Genomic DNA, 18,940 nt, shown 5'->3' with positions numbered 1-18,940 from the left:
TGCTAATCGTAGATACTTTCAATACTTAAAAATGTTGCAAACACCCCATCACAACATGCAGTTCCCTGATCTTGGTTTCTAAATACAGCCCCCACTAAAAGGAACCAGGAACCAAGGCTCCTTGGAGAAATGATTGATTCCAGGGTTGGGGCAGGGAACTTAAAAATGGGCTTAGATGGACTTCCCTGGTGGTCCAGTGGCTAAGACTCTGTGCTCTCAATGCAGGGGGCCAGGGTTTGAGCCCTGATCAGGGAACTAGATCCCATATGCCACAACTAAGACCCAGCATGGCCAGATAAATACATAATTTTTTAAATGGGCTTAGAATAGCTTGCTGTGACAGAAGGTAAGAAAGTAATCAAACTATGATGGGGTGTGTCAAAGGGACACAGGAGCCAACTTGAAGGCTCCCATTGACCCAACTGGGATATTTTGAGCATCAAAATAAGTAATTACAAAAATGAATTATAACCACTAGAATTAAAAAACTCCATGCATCCTATGAGATTGCATGCTTGCTCAGTCATGTTCCACTCTTTGCAACCCTATGTAGCTTGCTAGGCTCCTCTGTCCATGGGATTCTCCAGGCAAAAATACTGAAGTGGATTGCCATTTCCTTTTTCAGGGGAGCTTTCCAATCCAGAGATTGAACCTGCATCTCCTGCAATGACATGCAGATTCTTTACCATCTGAGCCACCTGAGAAGCCTAGTAAAGAAAAAAGGAAAGGCTAGCCTTCACAGTAGAATGTCAGCTAAGAAGTATAGATAGAACTTAGAAAAATTATCATTTGGCAACAATTGTAATGATAACTGATACAGACGAGGATCAGCAGCAGATGAACTTGTTGATTACAAAAGGAAAAGTAGTAACTTGGGGCCTTCCCAAGGCAGAGTGGGGGTCTGGGAGATAAAGTTATAGTAGTCCTTACAGGGGAGGGGAGGATAGACAGAGTTCCAACTTTACATCCTCCTAGTGGATGATTCTGAAAGCTTCTCGGGGGGCCCAGCAGCCCCCGGTCCCCATGATGACCACCCTTCTATTGGACTTTCTCCTCTCTTACTCCTGCCTCCTGCCATCACCTCCCCAACCAACTCCCACCCCAAGTCCTATCTCAGGCCCTGCTTTGGTGGGGACCAAGGCAACCTGCTTGGTGGGCTGCTGAGCCCCAGGGTGTCCATGCAGCTTGGGGAGACCAGTCAGGAGCATCTGCCACGGTTGAGTTGAGGGCCACTGTGGCTGGGACTGGCGGGTTTGCTGATAGACCATGGGGGACAACAGCACAGTCATGGTGGCTCTGCTCCCAGGCTTTGGAATGGAGCACTGGAAGGACGAGGTTGCCACCTGCTGCTATGCGGGAGAGTTCCAGGCAGAGCTGTGCAAGTGCTGCTAGTTACCCTGGAGGTGCCTTCCAGAGCGTCAGAGTGACCTTTGTGGGTGACATCAGTGCACAGATGCATGAAGCCATTGCCTGAATGAGCTCACCATGGAAGGAGTGGGGAAGAGAGGAGGCTACCAAGAATGGAGGCTCCTGGGACATTCCAAAATCCACACATCAGGACAAGAGGGTGAGGCCAGCCAGGGAACCAAGGAGGGTGGGTGGCAGGTGAGGTGAGACTCCAAGCCAGCTGTGTGAGCCGGGATTCTGCTGCTGCTCTGCGGGTCCCAGCCAGGGAGAGGAGTGCTGCCAGGAGGGAGTGACTCACCCCGTCAAGGGCAGACAGCAGTGTGGAGGGCATGACAGCTTGGATGCGAGCGCATCCCTCAGACATCCCGAGATTCAGGAAGGAGGGGTCAGCTGCCTCTGGAGCTGCTGCATCTCTGATATGTCATTAGCACTCTGGAGGAGGACAACTGAGCTTTTCTCCTTTATGACTTTTTAAAAATCTGTTTTCTACTTTGAGCAGATGTTATTTTTTTGTGTAAGAAAAACCAGTGTATCTTATTTAATTTAAAGGTAAGTTAGGATATTTGTAAATTATGTATCAGCTACAGGGTTAATAACCAAAATATACAACAAACTTTTACAACTCAAAAGCAAAAAAAAAAAAAGAAAAAATGAAAGAAATTTGATTTAAAATGGGCAAAGGACCTAAATACAGACATACCTCCTTTCAGCATCCTTTGCTGTACTGTGTATCACAAATACTGCTTTTTATTTTTTCAAATTCAATGTCCATAGCCAAAAAAAAGTAAGTTAGGTTCCAGACATAATCTAGATCCTTTAGGCACAGTGGTGGGCTAGTGATAACCTCATGGCTACCAAGTGCGTCTCGGGACTTTACACCCAGGGGAGGACAGTTCACCTGGGTTTTGGTTCAGTGGGGCTGGACTTCTAGGTGATCCCGAGCAGCTTCCCCTGGAGAGAACCAGACTCCCATTTCAGACAGCCTGTGTAGAGTCTCTTGTCCCCTCTGTGGTGCTGCTGCTTCTGTCCATGAGGACGGAAAAGTGGCCTCTGCACACTGGGTTGGCAAGGGGCAGAGGGGCAACACTGCCTGCCATGCTGTTTGTCTGCCATGACCTTCCTCAGAGGGCAGGCATGGAGGTCATTGTCTCCTGGCTCCAAGGCCAGCTCAGCAGGGCCATCTGACTGCCATCACAAGTATCCATGGTTAAAATAGATTTATTCAGCATTCACCTGTTACGTGGTAACTGAGCACCCACTCTGTGCCATCCACCATTCTGGTTGCTAGGTATGTAGCAGTTAAGGGAAGATGCAGTCAGAGTAAGGTCAGGGACCATCTAACCATCTCATCCTCTTGTTGTATGGCATCATTGACTCAATGGACATGAGTCTGAGCAAACTCAGGAGAAAGTGAAGGACAGAGAGGCCTGGCATGCTGCAGTCTATGGGGTTGCAAAGAGTGGGACATGACTGAGTGACTGAACAAAAACAACAAAGGTCAGGAACAGGAGGATGACTGTGACTGTGGATGCAATGAGCAGAGGCAGGCCCAAGGGCCTGAGCTGAGCTGCTGCTACAGCCCAGTCTGCAGTGCCTCTCCTAGTGGAGAACTGACAGTGGCCAGGCCTGGGAGCCCTTTGCAGAAGCAGCCCCACACCAGGCGAGGAGTCTGAGGACTGGGGCAGAAAGTGCTGCCCAGCGTCGTGAGTGAGTGCCCTTCTCCCAGCCTCAGCCCACTCACTGCCACTCCTTCACAAAACATTCCATGCTCACTCACCCTAGCTGCCCATGCTGAGCCCCTGGCCCCACCTGGCATGCTGCCCAGGAATGGTGACCTTGGCCTGTACCACAGGGACAGGTCACAGGCAGTGGCTCCTCTACAGGACAGGCCACACTGGAGTCATTTATAAACACATCACAGGACAACTCCAAGCCAGTCGAAAATCAATGCAGTAAAACAAAAAATCAAAAACCAGAAGTCTGCTAATGCAGTAACCATAAGCAGCTTTCTCTGGACCCTGGGCTCTGGGTGGTTTCTATGGTGATGGTTCCTTGGGGCTTTGGACCCCTGGAAATGTGGGGATCAGTGCTTCAGTTCTTCTCACAGCATCTCCATCAACTTCCTTTTCAGCTGAGTCTCCAGGGTGAGAGCCTTCTCATCACTTTGTTGTTTTGCTAGATTAGCCTGTCTTTTCTGATCTGTGCACCAAGCGTGAGTTACCTTTATAACTGAAAAGCCAATGCTTCCATTAAGATTCAGAGGAAAGTTTATAGTTTACTTATAAAAACAATAGAAATGGCTCTGGCCAAGTTGAGTTGGGTAAAGTAGGCGCCTGAGGGGTCTTCTGGCCAGCACCTGACCCACTGCGGAGCCTCTGGGTGTTTGGCAGGACACAGAAGTGAGCCAGTTGCCGATTCATGGATCCCAAGGCCTCTTGGTTTGGGCCTGGAGTCTTCCTGGCCTCTGGGTCTCCTCCTGTCGCTGTCCCCTCCCATTTTTCTTCTTCCAAAATGACCAAAAGAAATACAGCCTCCCATTTCAGTGGGGGAAAAAATTCATCTAAGTAGCTTTTTAATAAAAACAGAGGCTCTTGCTTGACCACAAAATCAATTAGTTGGTGGAGAATTTTATTAGTCAATCATGTAAGTAATTAAAAATATTGATTGATGGGGGCACCAGGGGCCGAAAGTGGCTGCTTCTCCCCAGCAGTGTGGGGCGGTGGCTGGCATGGGGGCACCGGGAAGTGATCCTAAGTGGGGACTTTTGAATCACTCCCCAGTGTGCCTCTCCCAAGGTCAAACTGGGACATATTAGACAAGGGAGTCAGTCGATCTTGGAGCCTCCATTTTCTCATGTGAAAAACAACAGGGCTGATAACATGGTATTCTTTCGTGGACTAAATGAAGCAGAACTTGGATGGTGAGTGGCATGGCTCTAAGGGTTCATGACAGGTGGGGCTGTATTCCTGACTGTCAAGGAATTCTAGGCCAAGGAATTCAAGTTCAGTCTTGTCCTGGGGCCAAGGGTAGGAGGGACAGAACGGTCAGGGGGCCTGGTCTTCTGAGTCAGGCCTCGCCAACAGGCAAGGGCTCTGCCGGGTTTTGTCTGACCAGAGGTGGATCAGGTAATGTGGGTGCCCAGCCTCCTATGCTCAGCACCCAACTCAAGTTCAAAGGGAGAGGAAATGGACTCCCTGTTGGCAGGGGAGTGGCAGATTTCTGAGAGAGCATGTGGAACAAGAGCACTTTTGTGGCCAGTTTTGGAAAATATCACCTGCTACATTGGATCCCTTCCTGGAGGCCTGAGGATGGTGTCCTCGGCCTTGAGAAGCACCCATCTTGGTGCCCACTGTGGAGGGATCATGAGGGGGGAACAAACCTCCACTGACTGAGTGCCCTGCCCTGTGTCTGCCTCCTCTTCATGGCACATGCAGTGGAAATCACTGCCCTGCTCCACAGATGAGGAGTGGGGATCTGGTGGCTCCATCACTTAACTGCTCTGTTGTAAGTTCTCTCCTCCATTCTGGGCCTCCTGGTCCCCTAGTCCAGTGGATGCAGGGAGGCTCACCTCATCCTGGGAGGCCCCTCAGGATCAGACTCCATGGGTGCCTCCCCTAACATCTAAGAGATCTGTGTAATGGGCCAGGAAGATGGGGCTTCCTGTAGGGGGAGAGGAGGAACTGAACCTGAGGGTCTTCTGCCGTCAGTCCCTTCCTCCACCTCCTTGCCCACAGGGTGCAGCCTTGCCTGAGGGTCCTCAGGAGGGATCCCTGGTCTGATGGGAGCCCAGGTCCTCAGGACCACCTGGGACAGTCACCCCCACACCAGGCCCCAGTCCGGCTGCCCCTTCCTCCCCGGGAACCCTGTAAACCTCACCTGTCTGGGCCCTAAAGGCTTGCCCCACCACGAAGGCTTCTGAGCTTCCTTCCTGGCACACAGTTTTGCAAAGCCACCCCGGAAAGCGGGCCCTGGGGGTGCTTTATGCAGGCTGTTCGTCCTCTGTAAAGCCTGGCTATTTGTTTAGACTAGCTGACATTTCCATGGTATTTTATTAAAGAAAATATCCTGGGGAGAAGGCGGGATGTTTGCACACAGCTTATACCCTCCGCCTCTGGTCCCCAGCGCCCAGGAGCGGGTAAGGCGGCCAGCCTCTCCCCCACCCTTCTTCCCTGAGAAAGGAGGGGTGGTAGGCAGCCACACACAGGTGCAGGGATCCTTCCAATCTCTGCTTGGCCCCATGCTCTGAGGGGCAGGACAGAAAGAGACCAGGCAAGACCATGGCTTCCTTCTCGGTGGGACTGTGGTCAATGACCCCACTGGGGACTCCCGGCCAGCTCCATCAGTTGTGCCCTGTATTAGTCTGTTTCTGGATCTTGTGTACTGTGCCCTTTGCTCTCCTTTGTGTGTTTGTTATCAGCATCTGCTAGGGGTTCCCCCGCAGTCAAAGGGCTGAGTTAACTGCTGGCAGCCTTCATTCTGAGCTAACAATCCTAGTTATTCTGTGGGATCTGTCTCAAGGTGCCAGGGGCACCTGTGGCCAGAGGAATCTCCTTCCCCATCAGCCATCACCCAAGCACTTCTGAGGTGGCCGCACTAGGGTGTTGCCTCTCCCCCAGCACCAGACAAAGGTGTCACAGTCACACTGACTGGGGTGTGAGTCCCAGCCCTGCACAGCTGCCAATGAGGGCCTGCTGAGCAGCCCCGTGGGGGGCCCTTGGGTGCTTGCTGTGCATGCTGGACCTTCCCCAGGGCAGCACCCTGGGGGTCCCCGTCTCCCTCACCATGGCTGGAATGCAGTCTAGGTATGAGGTCCTGGAACCTGGCTTTGCAAGCAGATGGAACACTGGTGCACTCCAACACTGTGTTCTTACCTGTCCTGGAGAAAAGAGAAGAAGGACAGGCTCGGCACTGTCTTCCAGTGACACGGGGCTGGTTTGGCCTTAATTAAATCACCCTCAGCCCAGCTCATAGTTATAAATTGCTATCACGCCCATGGACCCATTTCAAGCATCAACCTTCCATGTCTATGCAAACAACCCCACAACCTCCACTTCAGCTCCCGCCTGCAAACCACAGGAGGTGTTTCCATTTTAACCAAAATCAACTACCGACAATTAGGGATCCTTGGCCTAATTCATCATGAAAGGGCTGCACATCTGTGGATTAGGAGAGTACAACTGCCTTCCTCCTGAGAGGAGACTGAGCCGCCAGGCCTAGAGTGGCCCAGTGGGTGGGGCTGAGCAGGTGGGAGTGGGGGTGGGGGAGCCCAGATTCTACTTACTGGAGGTGTGGATGATCCCACCTGCCAGGAAGCCCCTGTGGGTCAAGTATTAGTCTTGTCAGCATATAGGGGTGAGCAGAGTCCCGGATGCTGAGAGCCTATCTGAGGGGTCAGGCCTGGGCCTCCTCACAGGGGGTGGTGAGTTGCGGGGAGGGGTGGGTTGGGAGGGGGAAGAAAGGGAAAGGGAGGGGACACAGAGGGAAGAGGGCAGGGGAAAGGGGGGAGGGGATAGCAGCAGCATCTGGGTCCTAGACCAGAGCAGACGCCTCTCACTGGCCTCCCTGCTCCCCTCGGGTCCCCCAACACCCTCCTTCACACAAGCATTAGCCAGAGTGAGCTTTCCAAATGACAGTCAGACCCTGAAACTCCTTCATGCAAACCTCCCAGCAGCTTCCTGTTGCCAGCAGAATAAATTCCACATCCTTTCTGATGGCCCTCAGGGCCCTTCATGGCCTCTTGACTCCTCTCCTTCTTCAGCCACTTACTTCCCTGGGACCACGCTGCCACCTATCCATCCTTCCAGCCTCAGGTCCCTGCATTTATATTTCTGTTGGGCTCCCTGTCTCCTCACCTGTCTGGCTTTTTGTCTCTCTCAAGCTCAACTGTCGTTTCTCAGGAGAGGTCCTTCCTGAGCACTCCCAGCCATCCTGCGTGAATCACCTCCCAGCAAACCCTGTCCCCTTGGCCCATCTGCCCCCTTCACGGACCTGCTGGTCAGAGTTGGCAAGCATGTTCCTTATTGACCTGTTGGCCTTCTCTCTGCTAACAGAAGTAGGGGACTCACCTCTCTGGCCCATGCTCTGAATGGTTGCTGCTTCAGGCACAAGAGTGCCCCCCTCTGCCCCGCAGGCTGTCAGCTTACTGAGGGCAGTACTCCTTCTGCCTCCAAGCCGGGTACACGGTGTGATGCCCTGACCTGCATGGGCTCCGTTCACTGGGTCATGGTGCTGATCTTCTTCCCTCTGTACAGACGAGGAAACACTGCCTCCCATACCCCGTGCCCTGGAGGGGCGCTCCCCAGTGAGCAGAGCGGCAGCTGGGCCAGCACTGGCTGGAAGGCCTGTGCTGACCCTCAGGCGAGGCCCTGACCCTGACCAGCCACACATGGCCCAACGCCTGGTGGCCCTCCAGCTGCAGCGGACATCTGCTGCAGCTGGGCCTGGCCTGCAGCTCTGCCACATGTGTTCTGTCTCAGACCCTGCACTGGGGACACCCCTGGTGATGTGAGACTCACACTGCAATTCCCTGTGACGTAATTAGCTCCCCAGAGCCTGGGGAGTGGTCGGCTGCAGGTGGGCAGAAGGTGGGCTTCCCTGCAGGTACGTGTGTGCGGGCACGTGCGCCTGTGTGTATGTGTGTGTGTGTGTGTGTGTGTGTGTGTGTGCATGCATGTATGCATGTGCATGTGAGTGTGTAGAGTCGCTCCTCGGGGACTGAGAGGTCTGGGGTGGAGAGGTAGCACAGTTGGGTCTGCTTTTTAAAGAGATAGTGTCATGGGATGTCTAAAGGCTTTGGAATCTCAGAGGCCACACTTCCTGATGCTCCACCCCTTTCAACCTCTCAAGGGTCTCAGTATACTTATCTATAAAACAGGGCAACAGTTCTACCTCACCCTCAGGCTCACCATGAGGATGAAAATGCAGGACAAGTGCTGAAGGCCCGTCCCACCCCGAGTAGGTGCTGGGAAGTGTCATGGAGAGGACTGGGGTGGGGCGGGAGGGAGACCTTGGGGTCCAGCACACTTAGTGGCAGGACCTTGGGGAAGCCGGGAACCTCAAAGGCGACCTTGTTCCTGACTACTCAGGAGGTAGCTGGGAAGGTCCATGAGAGGATATAGGCCCAAGAAAGCCGGCCCGGGTGACAGGAGCTAGAGAGACCGTCACGCTCATGACTGAAATCTGAGCTCTGTTCAGGCCTCCACTGCTGGGTGTGGGCCTATTTGGGGACTCTGCTTTTTCCTCTGGAGCCTCCTGAGATCTTCCAGCCTGGGAAGATGAAGAGTGCCAGCCCTTGGGGATTCCCAGGGGTTCCGTGGAAGCTGGCAAGGGGCAAGAAGCTTCAGCACCTGTGCTCTACCACACAGGGAGGGTGCACCCACTCCTCCAGCCAGGTTTGTGGGTTTTCTGGGGCTGTTGGGGCAGAGATGGGGTAGCTGAGGCCACACACCCTCCTTCTCGTAGGATTCACCTCCTGTCACCTCTTGTCTCAGGCCTCCAGGGCAAGTCCTCTGGAGGTTCAGGGTCCATGTTGCTCTCCAAGGTGCTCTCCTTCAGCAGCCAGATTTGGGATGTGGAGAGGATTAAAAACAAGAGCAGTTAATCCCAATCTGCATCTTTGTGTTAATCATTCAGTCATGTCCAATTCTTTGCTGCCCCACGGACTATAGCTCGCCAGGCTCCTCTGTCCATAGAATTCTCCAAGAATATTGGAGTGGGTTGCCATTCCCTCCTTCAGGGGACCTTCCCAACCCAGGGATCGAATCCAGGTCTCCTGCATTGTAAGCGGTTTCTTTACCATCTGAGCCACCAGGGAAGACCAATCCCAATCAACTATATATAACATAGATAACTAATAAGGAACTCCTATATAACACAGGGAAGTCCACTCAACACTCTGTAATGATCTACGTGGGAAAAAAAGTCTAAAACAAAGATACATATAACTGATTGTTTATATAACTTTGCTGTATACCCAAAACTAACAAAACATTGTAAATCAATTACACTCTATTAAACAAACAAAAAACAAGAGCAGTGTCAGAAAACGCTCTCCAGCCACCCAGGGTGGGGACCTTTGGGTGGGGGAAGCCCCCTGTACCTCCCAGGCCTCAGCCATGTCATGGGAGCTGGTCTGCCCTGCCTGCTCCAGGGCCACCTGAAGTCCAAGTGACAGTGCTGTGTGAAAGGATGGAAGTAATAAAAATAATGAACACAAGCCAGCACAGGTTGTTATTTTACCCTCCATGTCCTAGTTCTGCTAACTCCCCTGGCTCTGGGCTGAGCTGAATGCCTCCCTGTAATGAGATGATGAACAGTTTATTCCTTTGTGTGTAGCCAACCAGAAATTCAGCCTGCAGCACTGCAATCTGTGCCCAGTGGGCAGCCCCGGAGCCTTGCCCTCTAACTCAGTTTCCCCTCTGATTCGCGGTGCCAGCACGGGGTTACCTCTGTGCTCTCCTCCTCCGGAGTTGGGCTGGGTTTTTCCTGTGTTTTCTGGCATCTGTCCAAGCTGGCTTTCCCTGATCATGGATTGTTCTAGCTCTTCACGTGCATATGCCATCTAAGGGGATGGAAGCTGGAGAACACTGCACCTAGTACCCCATGTTTCCCATGACCTGGGCATATCCCCTCAGAGCATGAGACAACCCAGCTGCCAAACTGAGGCTGCCTGGCCATGCCTTCTGCTTGGTGGGACTCCTTGAGGGAAAGCCTGGGCCATAGACTAGCACCAGCCTCTGAATCCTCCTCCTCTTGCACCACAGAGCATTGGACAGAGGCCTTGTGCTTCCCACCACCTCTGAGGCCCAGTGCTCCTGCACAGAAGGACTGTCATCACACAGGCAGGATGAAGACCCTGGGGAGGCCACCCCATCATGCCACACAAAGTCCCTACCCACTGGCCAACCCATGACCCTGGCCCCTCCCATTGCAATTCCGGGGCACCCCATTCTCTGAGCCTCACATGTACCCAGGCCCTAGGCACCATCAGCACTGTCCCTTCTATGTCCCCAGGTGAGCCTCCTCTGTGACACCTCCTGTGATGGCAGGGCTGGGGACAGGGCCAGTCCCCTGCCTCTCTGAGTCTCTAGGCTATTCTGCTCCAGGGAGGGGCTATGCATTACCTGCCCCTCCCCTAGGCCCTGCTGGGAGGTGGGATGAAAAAGGGTCCAGTAACCAGGTCACCATCCCTCCAGAGCCCTACCCAGCTGGACCAGTGGACCACAGACGTAGTGATGAAGTCAGAATCACAGGCTCCATCCCATGGGCCAAGCTCTGGGTCTCTGCCTGGGGACGAGTCAGTGCATGAGCCAATGGGCAGGATGCATCTGTCACTCTGTTCTCGGACATCCCTAGTCCCTGAGCTCCTAGCCTGACCTGCCCTAGGCTGCAGGCTTCTGCTTATGGGATGGATCCTTCACTCGATGCCCAGAGTTAAATGGGCATTTCTTTGCTGCTTTTTCTTATCCCTAACACAGCTTCTGGGATTAATTATCAATACAAAGTCATATTTGAAAGGTAGTTACAGAGCCAGCCCAACATGAATACCATAACTCAATAAACAGCAAAAAAAACAATGGAGATCACCAGACCATAGACCACTCTCCTCTATGAAGACAGATGCAAAAAACCTTAAATTATTAGCAAATAAAATAATATGCCACAACCAGGAGGCCCATCCCTCTGGTAAGCAAGGCAATACACTGGTAGAAAGGGTATTAACAGAGTCCACTCTTTAATTGGTCAGATGGTGGACAGTGTTTGGAGGGGTGCAAAGGGACTTTAGGACCCAGCAGTGCTCTGACCTGGGTGGGTGACACCGACGTAGGCACTCTGGAGAATTCATGGAGCTACACATTTGAGCTATGCTGTCACTATGTGGTGTTATGCTTCAAAAACAATTCAATAAGAAAAGTAACCAACAGAGAAAAGATGTTGCTTCAATAAGAAGCAACCAACATACAGCAAACTGAGAACTAGCAACTTAAAAAATCAGTAAGAAAAAATAAAAACAATCTCAACCCACTCCAATATTCTTGCCTGGAGAATCCCACGGGCAGAGGAGCTTGGTGAGCTTCAGTCCATGGGGACACAAGGAGTGGGACAGGTAGAGAGGGAGGTGGGAGGGGGGATCGGGATGCGGAATACATGTAAATCCATGGCTGATTCATGTTAATGTCCGGCTTCACTGGACCCTTGCACCCATCTGGCCTACTCAGGTTTCAGGGGCAGAGGCTGGGGTATGTCCCCCACATATACTTGCCCCCCGGCAGTAGTGGGCAGGAGCTGGTCTCTTCATTTCTCACCAGCACTTGGCAAAATCAGAAATAAGTTCCAGGGGCCCAGCATGCTGCCATGATCTCCACAGCCCACAGCACTCTCTAGACTCAAAGAATTCCATGGTCACATCTGATTTTTCCTGCAGGAGCCCATCCATGTTTACATGTCAGAGTGCAGTGGAGGTGGAGCTGGGGTGGCCTCTCTGGGCCTTGAATCCCCCACCGCCACCCCCAAGAAGATGGTCGTGGTGTCTGCTCACAGTGGACCCCAGGGAGGGAGGCTCGGACCTGGGGAGTGCCTGAAAGGATAGTAATGCAATCACCACCCGAGACCAAGAGCCTTCACATTTTTCACACCTTTTCATGCTCCTCGCATTTTTCACACCTTTTCATGCTCCTCGAAATTTTCACACGTTTTCATGCTCCTCGTATTTTTCACACCGTTTCATGTTCCTCGAATTTTTCACACCTTTTCATGCTCCTCGCATTTTTCTTTTTTTTTTTTTTGCTCCACGCATTTTTTACACCTTTTCATGCTCCTCGCATTTTTTACACCTTTTCATGCTCCTCGCATTTTTCACAACTTTTCATGCTCCTCGTATTTTTCTTTTTCTTTTTTTTTGCTCCTCGCATTTTTCACACCTTTTCATGCTCCTTGCATTTTTCACACCTTTTCATGCTCCTCGTCTTTTTCTTTTTTTTTTCTCCTCGCATTTTTCACACCTTTTCATGCTCCTCGTCTTTCTTGTTTTTTTGCTCCTCGCATTTTTCACACCTTTTCATGCTCCTTGCATTTTTCACACATTTTCATGCTCCTCGTCTTTTTCTTTTTTTTTTTTCTCCTCGCATTTTTCACACCTTTTCATGCTCCTCGCATTTTTCACACCTTTTCATGCTCCTCGTCTTTTTTTTTCTGCTCCTCGCATTTTTCACACCTTTTCATGCTCCTCGAATTTTTCACATCTTTTCAGGCTCGTCGTCTTTTTTTTTTTTTGCTCCTCACATTTTTCACACCTTTTCATGCTCCTCACATTTTTCACACCTTTTCATGCTCCTCACATTTTTCACACCTTTTCATGCTCCTCGCATTTTTCACACCTTTTCGTGGTCCTCGCATTTTTCGCACCTTTTCATGCTCCTCGCATTTTACACACCTTTTCATGCTACTCCTCTTTGTTTTTTTTTTGCTCCTCGCATTTTTCACACCTTTTCATGCTCCTCGCATTTTTCACACCTTTTCATGCTCCTCCCATTTTTCACACCTTTTCATGCTCCTCGCATTTTTCACACCTTCTCAGGATCCTCGCATTTTTCACACCTTTTCATGCTCCTCGCATTTTTCACACCTCTTCATGGTCCTCGCATTTTTCACTCCTATTCATGCTCCTCGCATTTTTCACACCTTTTCATGCTCCTCGTCTTTTACTTTTTTTGTTTTTTTGCTCCTCGCATTGTTCACAACTTTTCATGGTCCTCGCATTTTTCACACCTTTTCATGGTCCTCGCATTTTTCACACATTTTCATGCTCCTCGCATTTTTCACACCTTTTCGTGCCCCTTGTATTTTTTTTTTTGCTCCTCGCATTTTTCACACCTTTTCATGCTTCTTGCATTTTTCAAACATTTTCATGCTCCTCGCATTTTTCACACCTTTTCATGCTGCTTGCATTTCTCACACCTTTTCATGCTCCCTGTATTTTTTTTTTGCTCCTCGCATTTTTCACACCTTTTCATGATCCTTGCATTTTTCAAACCTTTTCATGCTCCTTGCATTTTTCACACCTTTTCATGCTCCTTGCATTTTTCACACCTTTTCATGCTCCTGGCATTTTTACACTTTTTCATGCTCCTTGTATTTTTTTTTTGCTCCTCGCATTTTTCAAAACTTTTCATGCTCCTTACATTTTCACACCTTTTCATGCTCCTCTCATTTTTCTCAACTTTTCATGCTCCTCGCATTTTTCACACCTTTTCAAGCTCCTCGCATTTTTCACACCTTTTCATGCTCCTCGCATTTTTCACACCTTTTCATGCTCCTCGCATTTTTCACACCTTTTCATGCTCCTTGAAATTTTCACACCTTTTCATGCTCCTCGCATTTTTCACACCTTTTAATGCTCCTCATATTTTTCACACCTTTTCCTATTCCTCGCATTTTTCACACTTGTTCATGCTCCTCGCATTTTTCACACCTTTTCATGCTCTTCGTCTTTTCCTTTTTTTTTTCTTTGCTCCTCGCATTTTTCACACCTTTTCATGCTCCTCGCATTTTTCACACCTTTTCATGTTCATCGCATTTTTCACAACTTTTCATGCTCCTGGTCTTTCTTTTTTTTTTTTTTTTTTTTGCTCCTCGCATTTTTCACACGTTTTCATGCTCCTCGCTTTTTTTACACATTTTCATGCTCCTGGTATTTTTCTTTTTTTTTTTTTTTGCTCCTCGCATTTTTCACACCTTTTCATGCTCCTGGTCTTTTTTTTTTTTTTTTTTTTGCTCCTTGCAATTTTCACACCTATTCATGGTCCTGGTCTTTTTTTTTTTTTTTTTTTTGCTCCTCAAATTTTTCACACCTTTTCATGCTCCTTGCATTTTTCAGACCTTTTCATGCTCCTCGTCTTTTTTTTTTTTTTGCTCCTCGCATTTTTCACACCTTTTCATGCTCCTGGTCTTTCTTTCTTTTTTTTTTTTTTTTGCTCCTCGCATTTTTCACACCTTTTCATGCTCCTGGTCTTTCTTTTTTTTTTTTCTCCTCGCATTTTTCACTCCTTTTCATGCTTCTGGTCTTTCTTTTTTTTTTTTTGCTCCCCGCATTTTTCACACATTTTCATGCTCCTGGTCTTTTTTTTTTTTTTTTTTTTGCTCCTCAAATTTTTCACACCTTCTCATGATCCTCGCATTTTTCACGCCTTTTCATGCTCCTTGCATTTTTCACAACTTTTCATGCTCCTTGTATTATTTTTTTGCTCCTCGCATTTTTCACACCTTTTCATGCTCCTTGCATTTTTCAAACCTTTTGAAGCTCCTCGCATTTTTCACACCTTTTCATGCTCGTTGCATTTTTCACACCTTTTCATGCTCCTCGCATTTTTCACACCTTTTCATGTTCCTTGCATTTTTCAAACGTTTTCATGCTTCTCGCATTTTTCACACCGTTTCATGTTCCTCGTCTTTTTTTTTTTTGCTCCTCGCATTTTTCACACCTTTTCATGCTCCTTGCATTTTTCAAACGTTTTCATGCTTCTCGCATTTTTCACACCGTTTCATGTTCCTCGTCTTTTTTTTTTTTGCTCCTCGCATTTTTCACACCTTTTCATGCTCCTAGTATTTTTCTTTTTTTTTTTTTTTGCTCCTCGCATTTTTTACACATTTTCATGCTCCTTGCATTTTTCACACATTTTCATGCTCCTCGTATTTTTCTTTTTTTTTTTTTTGCTCCTCGCATTTTTTACACCTTTTCATGCTCCTCGCATTTTTTACACCTTTTCATGCTCCTCGCATTTTTCACAACTTTTCATGCTCCTCGTATTTTTCTTTTTTTTTTTTTTGCTTCTCGCATTTTTCACACCTTTTCATGCTCCTTGCATTTTTCACACCTTTTCATGCTCCTCGTCTTTTTCTTTCTTTTTTCTCCTCGCATTTTTCACACCTTTTCATGCTCCTCGTCTTTCTTGTTTTTTTGCTCCTCGCATTTTTCACACCTTTTCATGCTCCTTGCATTTTTCACACATTTTCATGCTCCTCGTCTTTTTCTTTTTTTTTTTTTCTCCTCGCATTTTTCACACCTTTTCATGCTCCTCGCATTTTACACACCTTTTCATGCTCCTCGTCTTTTTTTTTCTGCTCCTCGCATTTTTCGCACCTTTTCATGCTCCTCGCATTTTACACACCTTTTCATGCTACTCGTCTTTGTTTTTTTTTGCTCCTCGCATTTTTCACACCTCTTCATGCTCCTCGCATTTTTCACACCTTTTCATGCTCCTCCCATTTTTCACACCTTTTCATGCTCCTCGCATTTTTCACACCTTCTCAGGATCCTCGCATTTTTCACACCTTTTCATGCTCCTCGCATTTTTCACACCTCTTCATGGTCCTCGCATTTTTCACTCCTATTCATGCTCCTCGCATTTTTCACACCTTTTCATGCTCCTCGTCTTTTACTTTTTTTGTTTTTTTGCTCCTCGCATTGTTCACAACTTTTCATGGTCCTCGCATTTTTCACACCTTTTCATGGTCCTCGCATTTTTCACACATTTTCATGCTCCTCGCATTTTTCACACCTTTTCGTGCCCCTTGTATTTTTTTTTTGCTCCTCGCATTTTTCACACCTTTTCATGCTCCTTGCATTTTTCAAACATTTTCATGCTCCTCGCATTTTTCACACCTTTTCATGCTGCTTGCATTTCTCACACCTTTTCATGCTCCCTGTATTTTTTTTTTTGCTCCTCGCATTTTTCACACGTTTTCATGCTCCTCGCTTTTTTTACACATTTTCATGCTCCTGGTATTTTTCTTTTTTTCTTTTTTTTGCTCCTCGCGTTTTCACAACTTTTCATGTTCCTGGTCTTTTTTTTTTTTTTTTTTTTGCTCCTCGCATTTTTGACACCTTTTCATGCTCCTAGTCTTTTTTTTTTTTTTTGCTCCTCGCATTTTTTACACGTTTTCATGCTCCTGGTCTTTTTTTTTTTTTTTGCTCCTCGCATTTTTCACACCTTTTCATGCTCCTGGTCTTTCTTTCTTTCTTTTTTTTTTTTTTTTTGCTCCTCGCATTTTTCACACCTTTTCATGTTCCGGGTCTTTTTTTTTTTTTTCTCCTCGCATTTTTCACACCTTTTCATGCTCCTGATCTTTTTTTTTTTTTTTTTTTTGCTCTTCGCTTTTTTCACTCCTTTTCATGCTCCTGGTTTTTGTTTTTTTTTTTGCTCCTCAAATTTTTCACACCTTTTCATGCTCCTGGTGTTTTTTTTTTTTTTTGCTCCTCGCAGTTTTCACACCTTTTCATGCTCCTGGTCTTTCTTTTTTTTTTTTTTTTTTTGCTCCTCGCATTTTTCACACCTTTTCCTGCTCCTGGTCTTTCTTTCTTTCTTTTTTTTTTTTTTTTTGCTCCTCGCATTTTTCACACCTTCTCATGCTCCTGGTCTTTTTTTTTTTTTTTGCTCCTCGAATTTTTCACACCTTTTCATCCTCCTCGCATTTTTCACACCTCTTCATGCTCCTCGCATTTTTCACAACTTTTCATGCTCGTCGCATTGTTCACACCTTTTCATGCTCCTGGTCTTTTTTTTTTTTTTTTTTTTTTGCTCCCCGCATTTTTCACACCTTTTCATGCTCCTGGTCTTTTTTTTTTTTTTTTTTTTTTGCTCCTCGCATTTTTCACACCTTTTCATGCTCCTGGTCTTTCTTTCTTTCTTTTTTTTTTTTTTTGCTCCTCGCATTTTTCACACCTTTTCATGTTCCGGGTCTTTTTTTTTTTTTTCTCCTCGCATTTTTCACACCTTTTCATGCTCCTGGTCTTTCTTTTTTTTTTTTTGCTCCTCGCATTTTTCACACCTTTTCATGCTCCTGGTCTTTCTTTTTTTTTTTTTTGCTCCTCGCATTTTTCACACCTTTTCATGCTCCTGGTCTTTCTTTTTTTTTTTTTTTTTTTGCTCCTCGCATTTTTCACACCTTTTCATGCTCCTGGTCTTTCTTTCTTTTTTTTTTTTTTTTGCTCCTCGCATTTTTCACACCTTTTCATGCTCCTGGTCTTTTTTTTTTTTTTTTTTTTGCTCCTCGAATTTTTCACACCTTTTCATGCTCCTCGCATTTTTCACACCTCTTCATGCTCCTCACATTTTTCACAACTTTTCATGCTCCTCGCATTTTTCACACCTTTTCATGCTCCTTGCATTTTTCACACCTTTTCATGCTCCTGGTCTTTCTTTTTTTTTTTTTGCTCCTCGCATTTTTCACACCTTTTCATGTTCCTGGTCTTTTTTTTTTTTTTTTTTTCTTTGCTCCTCGCATTTTTCACACCTTTTCATGCTCCTGGTCTTTCTTTCTTTCTTTTTTTTTTTTTTTTGCTCCTCGCATTTTTCACACCTTTTCATGCTCCTGATCTTTCTTTTTTTTTTTTTGCTCCTCGCATTTTTCACACCTTTTCATGCTCCTGGTCTTTTTTTTTTTTTTTTTTTTTTTTGCTCCTCGCATTTTTCACTCCTTTTCATGCTCCTGGTCTTTCTTTTTTTTTTTTTTTTTTTTTTTTTGCTCCTCGCATTTTTCACACCTTTTCATGTTCCGGGTCTTTTTTTTTTTTTTTCTCCTCGCATTTTTCACACCTTTTCATGCTCCTGATCTTTTTTTTTTTTTTTTTTTTTGCTCCTCGCATTTTTCACACCTTCTCATGTTCCTGGTCTTTTTTTTTTTTATGCTCCTCGCATTTTTCACACCTTTTCATGCTCCTGGTCTTACTTTTTTTTTTTTTTTTTTTGCTCCTCGCATTTTTCACACCTTTTCATGCTCCTGGTCTTTCTTTCTTTCTTTTTTTTTTTTTTTTTTGCTCCTCGCATTTTTCACACCTTCTCATGCTCCTGGTCTTTCTTTCTTTCTTTTTTTTTTTTTTTTTTTTTTCTCCTCGCATTTTTCACACCTTCTCATGCTCCTGGTCTTTCTTTCTTTCTTTTTTTTTTTTTTTTTTTGCTCCTCGCATTTTTCACACCTTTTCATGCTCCTGGTCTTTCTTTCTTTCTTTTTTTTTTTTTTTTTTGCTCCTCGCATTTTTCACACCTTCTCATGCTCCTGGTCTTTTTTTTTTTTTTGCTCCTCGCATTTTTCACACCTTTTCATGCTCCTGGTTTTTTTTTTTTTTTGCTCCTCAAATTTTTCACACCTTTTCATGCTCCTGGTCTTTCTTTTTTTTTTTTTGCTCCTCGCATTTTTCACACCTTTTCATGCTCCTGGTCTTTTTTTTTTTTTTTTTTTGCTCCTCGAATTTTTGACACCTTTTCATGCTCCTCGCATTTTTCACAACTTTTCATGCTCGTCGCATTTTTCACACCTTTTCATGCTCCTTGTCTTTCTTTTTTTTTTTTTTGCTCCCCGCATTTTTCACACCTTTTCATGCTCCTGGTCTTTTTTTTTTTTTTTTTTTTTTGCTCCTCGCATTTTTCACACCTTTTCATGCTCCTGGTCTTTCTTTCTTTCTTTTTTTTTTTTTTTGCTCCTCGCATTTTTCACACCTTTTCATGTTCCGGGTCTTTTTTTTTTTTTCTCCTCGCAT

Source organism: Cervus elaphus, chromosome X, assembly GCF_910594005.1.
Source record: "Cervus elaphus chromosome X, mCerEla1.1, whole genome shotgun sequence".
Lineage (NCBI taxonomy): Eukaryota > Metazoa > Chordata > Mammalia > Artiodactyla > Cervidae > Cervus > Cervus elaphus.
Note: the sequence above shows the minus strand (reverse complement) of the source record.